Genomic DNA, 12,968 nt, shown 5'->3' with positions numbered 1-12,968 from the left:
ATGGACCAATATCTCCTCATAATAAAATCTCTACACATGAGACTGCTAATACAAGAACCCTACAAAAGCAGTACAATTTGTAGGATTTGGCTAAACATTTCCTAGCTAACACCTGTAATATCCAACCCCTCCAAAAAGAACAGATTGAGAATGTGGCACTGTAGCCAGAAGAGAAATCCAAAACAGTTATTCTGGTAGTCCGAATGCATGTATGGGCCAATCTGGCTTTTCCTCTAAAGCTCAGAAAATGACAAATACAGTCGTAAGTTTGTCTATCTAGGATAAAATTATATTCATCTTTTTGACTGATGAGTTTCCTTTACCTTTTTACCCAAATATTCATTTGTACAATCAGTCATAACCAGGTTTAAGACTAAAAGATGTCAGTGCACATCTCCAAGAAATTGGAGGGGATCCAAGAAGGTCAGTCGCATGAAATATAATAAGAATTTTAACATCAAATGTTTGTTTGAAGGAGGTAGCATTTCATAAATTTCTGAAGGTAGTCTATGAGGACCAAGGGCCTTCCCAGTTTTTGAGGATCACTGAGCCACCTTGGGTTTTAGCTCTTCAAAAGGAGCCAAAAAGACTGACTATTGAGAGAGAAAAAAGTCAGATTAAGTGAGTATTTCCAAACATTTTATAAGACTATCCATAGTGGGTATATCCAGTTCTTGTCATAGTACCATCTAGGCAGCAAACAGCTTAAGTATACCCCTTGTGAAATATATATATATATCTACTCATTATAATGCAAGGTAGGGAGGAATCTTTAAACTATTCTGTATTTTTTAATTTTTGTTAAATGAGCTAAAATGGAAGCTGATATGCTTGATATCTAGACTTTTCAGTGGTGAAAAGCTGATAAAAAAGTGGATCTGCACTTCAGTCTGCCAAGAATGTCATAAAAAAATCCATAAATGGATTATATTCATGTTGCTAATCTTTCTTTTTTCATGTGCACCTATTACCATATTCAGAAATATAGTCACCGTTAAAGGAATCCAAAATAATGTGAGGATTAATTGTTTCTTATAATGAGAATCCCAAAATGTTTTCAACAAGTCTTAACAAAATCTTTGATCTCAGGAAGCTGCACAAAAAAATATTGGCAGTCTTAATGGAGCCAATATAGTGTGTCTTTCTTTTTTTTAATTTCTCCAAATCTTTTGGGTTTATAATACCATGACGAGAATGGACCTCATTCCTAAGTCAAAGTATGATTAAAGTTCATAAAATTAGTATTGTTTCACTCTTTGATGTCAGCCAAAAGTGCTCTTTGCAGCACCCGCAATGTGCCCAGTAATGACTCCTCCTGCAATTTGTACAGAATTACATGTATTGGTAGCGTATTTAAATAGGATTGTAGACTCTTTTTTTATAAGACCCATTGCTCCTACTACTGTTGGAACTATGTGGGTATCTTTCTTCCACATTGCTCTCATTTCATATTGCAAATCCTGATATTTTATGACTTTGTGTCTCTCTGTACACAGAACACTGTAGTCACTGGGTGTGATGATTTCAATGATCAATGTTACTTTTGTCTTCTCTTCCTGGACCACTATAGCTGGTATTCTAGCATCTATCTTTTGAACTGTTGGTAATGGGTGATCCCATGTGATGTAGACTTCATTTTCTATGATGCTTTGTGGCTCATATTTCCAGTGTTTTCAGCCACTTCAATACCATAATGTTTGCACAATCCCCAGTGCAACAGTTTTGCTACATTATTATAAGAAAAACAACTTTAAGTAGATGAAAATTGCACTAAATATCACACGAAATAAACAGAGCCAGAATAATCCACGAAACACAAGGGTTTATTAAAACACTCTAAATCAATGAAACACAAGGGTTTATAAGAACTCTAGTGCCTTCCAACTAGTGTCTTCCAGGAGTACAAAATAAAACACATACCCATCATCCTTATATACTAGTTTAAACAATCATTCAATTATACAATTAAACAACAATCACATAAAACTCAAATTAAATAAAAATTTTTTGGATGTATGTTTAACAGAAATGGTTGGTGAGAAAGTAAAAACCAAGATAGACAGGAAATTTAATAATAGTGACCATTTTTTACATAAGACTAGTTGTCATCCACCTCATCTACTGAACTCTGTTCCTTATGGGGAATTGCTGAGAGTATATAGATTATGTAGCAATAATGTAGAGCTGCATAAGGAAATGTGCACCACAATTAACATGTTTTTAAGGCGAGGTTATCATCTTGCTGATATTAAGCAAGCTTTAGTTAAGTTGAATAGTACAATGTTTAATAATACGGAAAATAATAGAGGATGAGATGTGAGTAACAATTTAACTAATTCTAGTGGGAAGAAAGAAAAATCTGTACACAGACAGATTTTTGTAGTTACTTCATATAATGTTTTTTTAAATGAACAAGTGAATATTATTAAACATTTTTGGCCTTTCTTACTTGAACTCAAGGAATTCAAAAATACATTCTGCACTAATCCTATTTTTTCTTTTTCCAAAGGGAGGAGTATTCAGGATATTATAGTTCATAATAAATTTATTAGTCCTGCGGATAACTTATCTAGAGAATTGATGCCTAAAGGTACTTTTGCCTGTCCTAAATGTTCAGTATGTAGTTATGTAGTTGATTTTTTCAAATACATTAATGAGATTAGATTTTATCCCAGAAATCACTATAATTGTTCTACAACTAATGTGATATATGTTCTGAAGTGCCCCTGCAGCCTTTTCTATATAGGTGAGATGAAAAGAGTTTTCAGAACTAGACTGCAGGAGCACATTAGAGTTATAAGATCTGAAAAAATACTAGTCCTGTGGCTATGCATTTTAAGTTATTTCAGAATAGTGATACAGCTTTGCTTAAAGCAAGCATTTTAGAGCAAATTATCTGTGATGTGGGTAAACTGAATGCTAAAATCAAATTGTTATATAAGCAGAGTATTTATATTTTAAAGTTTTGCACTTTAAGCCCTGCTAGGCTGAATGATGAATGCACATGGAAAGTTTTAATTTAATTTGAGTTTTATGTGATTAAGTTGTTTAATTGTATAATTGAATGATTATTTAAACTAGTAAATAAGGATGATGGAAATGTGTTTTATTTTGTACTCCTGGAAGGCACTAGTTGCTGCGGTGCTACAGTTCTTATAAACCCTTGTGTTTCGTGGATTATTCTGGCTCTGTTTTTTGGTGTGGTATTTTTTGCCACATTATTATGCCTTTCAGTATACAGTTCTTCTGCCATTAGTATGTTGCAAACAGTAATAAGGTGTGCAACTGTTTCCAATTTGGTTTTACAAAACCTACATTTGTCTGTTTCTCCCACATTTTCAATGGACTTTATAAACCAACGTGTACGTAGTCCACTATCTTGGTCTGCCAATATTAACCTTTCATCTCTTGGTTTAACTTCACCTCTCCTTAACCATTCCTTTGTTCCTGATCATCATGAGGTTCTTTCAGAAGTTTTTTATACTTGCAACTATATTTATGCTTTTTTCACATTTCTTGCCTTCTCGTCTGGTCCCTCACCTTATATTCTTTCTTTCATTTTTTGGCACATTCAGTTGCTGCCTGATTTTTATCTACTTGTGGTTTGATTTCTATTCCTGCTTGATGCCGTATGCTAACATAAGCAGGGAAGTCATCTTAGATTTATTCTCCTCATGTTTTAAAACTTTCACTACGTTTGGGCCTTGTGAAGTCCGCAGATATGTGTGGAATCCCATGATTGCAGATCTATACATGTAATCAATTTCAAGCAGGCCCAACCCTCCTTCAGAACAAGGACTATATAATCTTGGTATGCACTTATTTTAATAAATCATTTGGTGAGCATGAAGCATCCTTCTTGTTTTCCTATCTAATCTATCCAGCACATTTTGGGGCCAGTCATTCAGTTCAAAACTATAAGTTAGGACAGGAAGAGCAAATTGGCTTACAGCTTGGATATTTTTCCTGGATGTCAAAGCTGTTTTCAGGATTAATTTAAGACTTCTGAAGTACTCCTCATTAAGTTTTATTCACATTTGTTCATGTTTTATTGCTGACCCTTCATAAATTCCCAAATATTTATGCACTCCCTCTTGCTCAAGTTCCTTTATATCACATTCTTGTCCAATATTGATATTTTCCTGGTGCTGCAGTTTTCCTGTTTTAAAGGTTGCTTTTGCACATCTATCAAGACCAAATGACATTCTTATATCATCTGAAAAAGTTCTGACAACTTGCAGTTGTGCTTTCAGTTCCTCATCTGATGAGCTATACAGTTTCAAATCATGGAAGAAGAGAAGATGAGAAGTCTTTGCACTTTGTTGTTTTCGAGGAGCCAAATTATAGCCATGACCTAAGCTCTTAAGTAGACAGTTTAATGGATTAAGGGCAAGGCAGAATAGAAGCAGTTACAGAGAGTCACCCTGGAATATTCCACTTTAGATTTTTATCCCTGAAATAATAAGTTGTCCTTTATCATGGCTTAATTGCAAAGTGGTCTGCCACTGTTTCATGGTCACTGTAATGTAACTGATCAGTATAGGGTGCATCTTATACATTTTTAAGCACTCTTCTGAAGATATCTATGATTAGAAAGTGGTATTAAAGCAACCCTGAGAAGGTAGCATTAAAATTCTTCTGGACCACAAATTATCGGCATTTGAGACAAAGGGAAACATTAATCTACATGTGAATTCTTGGGACCTTAAGTAATTGAGGCCCAAATTATATGCTATTTAAAGGAGTGAGTAAGGGAGGTTGGTAGAGGCTGTCTTCCTCTGCCACATGAATTTTCACCCCAAAAGGTAATGATCCCAAAGTCCCTAGCCAAAGTAAGTAATCTCTGGAGATCATCTAATGCCAGTCTGGTTGCAAAATGAGGGTGAAACTAAATACTGACATGAGGGAAAGCTTTTTTCACTTGTCAGAGGAATTACCACTAAGGAAAGTAATAAAATTATGTCTACATCCCAAATAATCTCTAAAAATTCTCTAAAATCAGTCTGCTTAAACAGGAAAAGTAAAAGCAGGTGTTCACCAAAGCATAAATCTCATTCTTAAGACCTTAAAACTAACTAATGCTTCTTTCAAGCCAACAAAGGGATTAATAAGAATAATCTTACTACAATGGATCATATTTAAAATTGCCATCCTTGTATCTACCAAGATTTCCTGTTTAGGAACCTAGCAGTTTAATTTCAACAATACAAACTCAAATGTGCATGCTTATAAATATGTTTTATCCACCATATCATTTTATTTTAGTAGTACAAACTCACCTATGCACACCAGAAACATATTGCACCTCCTCTGTCCTGTTTTGTAAGTGCTGTCAGTGTCACTGTGTGCAAAATAGCATGTTATATTTGTGCATCTGCCCTCTGTACTATGTGTAAATATTAGCACCAGTTTGCTGCCTCAGTCACTTTCATTATGAATATTATGCATGTTCCTTTATATGCATATGTGTGGGTGAAGTGTACATGCAAGTTATGCTACTCATAACAGTAAATAACAGCTAAGAAATGATGCAAAGAAGTCCATTATGCTAGACAAAAAAGCTAATAATGTAATCTGCAACAAAAGCACTAAAATCATCCACAAACATTTTGGTCAGGCATAAATAAACTTCCCCACCCAGGACAATTATCTACCTCTACCCCCTTGACTACCCTCCAAAAACCTCCTAAAATTGTTGCCAAACACCTTTAACACTTTCTTTACAGAAACCATGCAATCCCTTGCCAACAAACTATCGCCCAATACTCCAAGTTCCACCAATCCCACACCCAATAATAACACACCCTTCAAGTTCGACCCAGTACCAACATCTTTTATTAGGTCCTTACTTAAGAAACTGAAATCGTCCACCCTTTCAGCAGACCTGCTACCCGCAGAGTATCTCCAAAAAACCGCTAATGAAATAGCATACCCCATTTCAATATTAATCAAGAGAACTATTCTCAAAGCGTATATCCCCTCCATCTGGAAAATCCCCCACATGAAAAGAATGAGAGGGAGGGAAGGTTGGATGATGTGGGGATAGTGAATCATGAAGTACAATGGATTAGCAAGGAGGAAGTAAGGATAGCTATGAAGAGGATGAAGAATGGAAGGCTGTTGGTCCAGATGACATACCTGTGGAAGCATGGAAGTGTTTAGGTGAAATGGCAGTGGAGTTTTTAACCAGATTGTTTAATGAAATCTTGGAAAATGAGAGAATGCCTGAGGAATGGAGAAGAAGTGTTTTGGTACTGATTTTTAAGAATAAGGGTGATGTGCAGAGCTGTAGTAACTGCAGAGGGATTAAAATGATCAGTCACAGCATGAAGTTATGGGAAAGAGTAGTGGAAGCTAGGTTAAGAAGGGATGTGATGATTAGTGATCAGCAGTATGGTTTCATGCCAGTAAAGAGCACTACAGATGCGATGTTTGCTCTGAGAGTGTTGATGGAGAAGTACAGAAAAGGTCAGAAGGAGTTGCATTGTGTTTTTGTAGACTTAGAGAAAGCATATGACAGGGTGCCTAGAGAGGAGTTGTGGTATTGTATGAGGAAGTCAGGAGTGTCAGAGAAGTATGTAAGACTAGTACAGGACATGTACAAGGGTAGTGTGACAGCGGTGAGGTCTGTGGTGGGAGTGACAAATGCATTTAAGGTGGAGGTGGGATTACATCAAGAATCAGCTCTGAGCCCTTTCTTATTTGGAATGGTGATGGACAGGTTGACAGACGAGATCAGACAAGAGTCCCTGTGGACTATTATGTTTGCAGATGAAATTGTGATCTGTAGTGAGAGTAGGGAACAGGTGGAGGAGACCCTGGAGAGGTGGAGATATGCTCTAGAGGGAAGAGGAATGAAGGTCAGCAGGACTAAGACAGAATATATGTTTGTGTGAATGAGAGGGAGGATAGAGGAATGGTGAGGATGTAGGGAGTAGAGGTGGCGAAGGTGGATTAGTTTAAATACTTGGGGTCAATAGTTCAGAGTAATGGTGAGTGTGGAAGAGAGGTGAAGAAGAGAGTACAGGCAGGATGGAGTTGGTGGAGAAGAGTGTCAGGAGTGATTTGTGACAGACAAGTACCAGTAAGAGTGAAAGGGAAGGTCTACAAGAAGGTAGTGAGACCAGATATGTTATATGGGTTGGAGACAGTGGCACTGACAAAAAGGCAGGAGTCAGAGCTTGATGTGGCAGAGTTGAAGATGTTAAGGTTTGCACTGGGTGTGACGAGGATGGACAGGATTAGGAATAAGTATATTAGAGGGTCAGCCCAGGTTGGAAGGTTTGGAGACAAAGTCAGAGAGGCAAGAGTACATTGGTTTGAACATGCTGAGGAGGGATGCAGAGTATATTGGGAAAAAGATGCTAAGGATGAAGCTGCCAGGTAACAGGAAAAGAGGAAGGCCTAAGATAAGGTTTATGGATGTGGTGAGAGAGGACATGCAGGTGGTTGGTGTGACAGAGCAAGATGAAGGGGACAGGAAGAAATGGAAACAGTTGATCTGCTGTGGTGACCCCTGATGGGAGCAGCCAAAAGAAGAAGAAGTGCTGTAACTCAGAGCAGATCTGAGTGTTGCCATTGAGATTCTTGACATAGCTATAGAACGCTTTGTGGTTGTCTTTAGAGTCAGTAGCGATATTGTTTTCGTAACTAGCTTTGGAGGATTTTATGAGAGAGCTCAACTTCTTACTGAGGCTGACCAGGAAGTTCCTCCAATCATGGGATTTTACTCTTTTTTTGCAGCAGTTTCTTTCTTCTGTTGTAGAGTTTGTTTATGGCAGGGGACCACCAGATTGGCTTCCTTTTTTTGGAGGATAGCATCTTGGTTCTGTTAGGGATTGCACAATCCATGCACTCGTATAAGTGCTTATAAAGTGCATTTGTGTAGGATTCAGCAGTCATACCTCTATTGTCCATCAGCATGGGTGTCATGAAGTTTGCCACTTCTGTCTTAAGAAGCATGAAGCTGGCTTTGGAGAAATGTTTTACGGTGGTTTCCCTAATGGGGGGTGGGGGAGGGATGTGGATGTCTAGGGTGATTAGCTTGTGGTCGGATCTGACCAACGAGGAATTGACCTCTGATGTGGAGCACCAGTCGCCCATGTTGTTAATGACCAGGTCTAGGATATTTGCTGCCCCTGGTGGGGGTGTGGATAAGTTGATCCATGGCATTGGGATTTATGAATTTCAGAAAACGTTGAGCACAAGAGTTGGTACATGAGTAGTTTTCCCAGTTAATGGTGGGGTACTTGAAATCATCCATTATTAGGGTGTTAGGTTGTACCCTAATATTTTCCAGTGTATCAAGAAATGAGGAGTGGGAATCCTGGGTCATGTTTGGTGATCTGTAGCAATCTACAATTTGGATTGCGGTCCTGCCCAGAGTTAGTTGCACTTGGATAATCTCGGATGCATAATGCTTAGCAACTAGCCTGGAGGTGTGGATATCCTTAATGAATATGGACACACCTCCGCCTTTAGTGTTTTGGTCCAGGTTAGGTGGCTGAAAGGTGTAGTATGAATTATAGCTTGGTAATGCAGGGGTACTCTCTGGAGCCTTGAACCAGGTCTCTGTCACTGCACAGATGTTGATGTTCTCCATTTTAAGGAGTGCTTCGAGTGAGTGCATTTTGAGGTTTAGTTTCTAGCACTGAGTAGCAATACCCTCAGATTTTGCTTGCTTGTACCTGTTACTGTGGTGAATTTGTCATTTAAACCTTGCCTAAAAAAGGCACTATGGGGTGGCTAGAGCCTTAGCCAGTATCCAGAAATGTATAAATGTATAATAACTATAAATGTATGTGATCTCCCTTATCAGTTAGTAATCTCCAACTATTTCCTATCAGTTAATAATTTCCGACTATTTTCTGTGTGTGTTTTAGAAAATCTTGAACATGTGTGCATATATTGTTGAACAAATGTCTGTTTTGTAATAATTCCCTGTATGTATACTTGTTATAGGCAACAATTTTGGAACAATTATCTGACAATAAATATGGACAGTTAAATATTAAACAGATGTTGTTGTATAAAGAAACTGTTTACATTTTGAAGTTCAAGACTTTATATCCAAATGGGCTGAATGAGGATTTTAATTGGAAAATGCTGCTAGTTTAAGTTTTAATTATATAATTGTTTAATTGTTTTAATTAAGTGAGTCAATGTGTATATAAATATTGTGCTTTTTACTTGATCTGTACTCCTTGAAGGCTGAGGCCGAGACGTCAGAGAGACAGAATTCCTGTATTAAATCGTGTTTGGTGAATCCAGTGGTTGTTCATTTTCTACTTGTTATGTATGCCTGGAGCTTTTCTCCCCCAGCCTCCACTGAAAATGGACCTATATCCAGTTGGACTTTCCCAGTCACAAATGTAAAATAAAACAAATAAATAAAATAACTAAATAAATAAAAGAACATGTGTTGTTTAACAGTACAGCAATAATACAAAGCACAAAAGTAAAATGTGTTAATGATACGACATGGGAAAAACAAGTGCAGTCATATACTGCAGTAGCAAAAAGACAGTGGAAATCCTAAAGATAGTCTGTTGCAAATCTTTTACACTCTGCTGACCCTGCCTGCTACACAGTGCACAGATATTTGCAGTTCTTGGTACTAATTCGCTGCAACGGTATGCCATGGATATCAGTGCAGTCATACGTTACAGTGACAGAAAGATGGGGAATATGAAACTTTGTTTGCTGCAAGTGTTAAATTCTGCTGATCTTGTCTTGCACATACTGCTCAGATATCCACAATTCTTGGAGCTGGTTCACTGTAATGATGTACTACATCTGGTTCATGCCTGTACAGAAGTAACAGCAGGCAAATGTCAAAACACAGATATTACACCCGAGTAGCAGGTCATATACAACAGCAGCTATCGTGTACCTTTTAACGAGTGATACAGAAGTGGCCTTTGGTATGGTGTGGGTACACTAAAGGCAGAGATGCACATGTATGGTAGGAAACAAATCCAATTACATTAAAGTCTGTTTATGAGTTTGGGGCCCATCACATAAGAACATACAGCAGAACCCCATTTACATTTCTGGCTACATATATGGCAGCAACATACTTCATTAAGCTTTGTGGTTTAGTGCTAATGGATTTGGAACAGCAGCTAAAATGCATATCATTCCAGCTTGGGGACCCTGTTGGAGATGTACCTGAGAATGCCTGTTGCTTTCCTGAATTAGTGAGTGCTGAAGGCTGTATAACTTGCATGTGCTCTTTTGCTTTATTGTATCACATCAGCTCATAAATACTATGATTTTCATGTGTTTTGTATTAAAGTTAACACTGATTTGAGTTTTTTAAAATGTGGAAATTACTCCCATATATAATGTTAGCCAATTACTCTTGTTTACAAGGTGATCAGGAATTGTTTACTGCATCTTAACAGGGTTTGTACACAGTTTGCACTGGGTAGGTTACTGCCTGTGAAAGTGTGACATTGTTTCTGACATTGTTTGGGGCAATGTTTGCAAGTTGTAGATTCAGCAGGCATATACCATACCTTGCTTCTTCTAAGTGCGTATACAGCTATCATAACATGATCCACAATTCAATGTGTGTTTTATGCACTGTACTGGGCTCAGGTTCATAGGTTCACAGGTTCATAGTTACTTCTTAGGCTATTGATCTGTGAGGATCCTTAGAGGTCTAGCAATGCATTCCCAAGAAGTTTTTAAGCCCTTAAATTTTAAGTATTTTAAGTACAATTACCCATAGCTGAGGAGAGATTTACATGTTAGCCCTCTCCACAGGGGATAAATATTCTAAACCAGGGGTGAATTTGTGGTTTGCCATCCATTAGTCCTGATTATACTTGACTGGAGTAAGGGACATGTTGCTTTATGTGGAGAGAAAGACAATTCCAGACAAGTGGTATTCTTTGTGGCACAAATCTATCCGTCCGACTTTTCCAATTTATGTTACGGAAGAGACTGAGATCTCTTAAGTGGGTGTTTATGCCTCCACTAGATTGCAGATAACCAGCAGGTCTGAAAGGATGGGGTTGGTTAAGGACCTGCAAGGGAGGCACATATCACTCCTCAGTAGCCTGTATGGCCCTTAATTTTCATGATGAGAAAACACTGTGGTCATTCAAGATGTGTCAAGTATTTGGACAGGTACATACTGAATGAGGCATTATACTCAATGACAGGCCTGATAAGTGCTGGATACAGTGAAATTATAGCACCCCTTCACCTGGATGCCATATCATTACTAATAAGCTGTGCAATGAAAAATGGCTTTCTTACAATAGTGGCTACATGGTGATCGAAGGACAGCTCTTTGTCTACATAAGACCCCACATGCCTAACTACTGGAACAACTTTCAGGGGCAAGTTGTTGATGCAACAGTTACAGGGTCATCATGCTTGTTGAAGGATACTATTATACGTTCTTTGGCATTTAGTTTAAGGCCATGGTTTTAACACTAGATATTTGTTTGGGAAAGGCCCTCTTGGAGGATCTCAGTGTCTTCTGGAGAGTTTATAATGACACAAAGTTTACAGTCATCTGCAGACTTGATCAGCCATAAACTGTTTGCATTAGCTTTGACCTCCAAGAAGTAAATGGCAAAGTGGAGTAGCCCAAGTATTAAGTCTTGGGCTACACAGGTAGTGACAGATCTTTTGGAGGAAGTAGAACCACCCACTCTAATTTCCTGGGTACTATTAGTGATCCAGTTTGCTACCCAATGAGATACACAGGGATATACAATGACCTGGTGAGTTTATCAACTTATATCCAAGTGTGGGATGGTGCTGAATGCCTTTATTAGGTCTAGATATGCAGTTTGAGCCAGTTTTCCCTCATCCATTGCTTTCAGTAACCATGTCAGAAAAGTTGGCCAGGGTAATTAGGAAGGCTCTCCCCTTGACAAAAGCAAACTGGCTTGAGTCAAAAGTTTTAGTTTTCTTATATCCTTATTCATTAATTCCATAATGATCTTGCCTCACAACAAGAGGTTCTCTGGTTTGATTCCTGGCTGGGGTGCCTTCTGTGCATAGTCTGTGTTTGCATAGATTCTATCTTGATGTTCTGGTTCCCACATTCCAAAGACATGCAGTAGGTGGACTGGCCATAGGTGTGAGTGTGCAACAACAACTGCAGCAATGCTAGCCACACAGTGGTATGAACATTAGCTCAAGATGATAGTCACTACTGATTTGATCCCAGCCATTGTGCAAAAATGGGAAAACAAAGGGGTTTTAGATGGATGGATGGATCCATTCCATAGCCTTAAAGAAGAGGCTGGTAAGAATTATGGCTCTATAATTACCTGAGTCCACTGACATCCCACTTTTGTGTAGGTGGATTACTGTTGCTGCCTATACTTATCTAGCACAGAGACTCTTTGGAGGTTGATATAGAATAGCCTCTGTAGGGGGAGTCACAGGTCCTATTTCAGGCTGGCAGTAGGCATTAACGGGCCTCACTGGAACAGTGTTCTTAGTACCTTGAGGACTTGTTCTGTGGAGATTTGGGGGGTGGATGCCAGTACATGATCTGGGAATGTGTGTGGGGGAAGTTACATTTTATTTTATGTGCTATGAGAATTTAGCTTTTATTGTGTTTATATCTGGATTATACCACTGGAGTTTATTTTTAAATCTGGCATTATATTTACTTCAGTACTTTAGAGGGGCACATAATAATCTGTGCAGATAATTAGATGTGCATAGAATTTGGTGGTGAAGGATTCCACATTCATGGAGGGCTCATCAGAATGGCAGGGAAAGATGAATTTAGCCAGGTCATCACTTAGATTTATTAGAGTAACTTTAGCATAATCTGTGAATACTGAGTTATTTGATGATGCTTCCAACTTCAGTCTTATGGTGACTGTGACTGATTTATGGTCCAATCTGATCAAGGAGGAGGCTATGACTGGTAGGAAACATATCTGTGCCACAGTAGTGACAAACAAGTCCAGGATTCTGTCTCCTCTAGT

The sequence above is a fragment of the Protopterus annectens genome, chromosome 15.part0 (assembly GCF_019279795.1).
Source record: "Protopterus annectens isolate FY-2018-M chromosome 15.part0, PAN1.0, whole genome shotgun sequence".
NCBI lineage: Eukaryota > Metazoa > Chordata > Ceratodontiformes > Protopteridae > Protopterus > Protopterus annectens.
Note: the sequence above shows the minus strand (reverse complement) of the source record.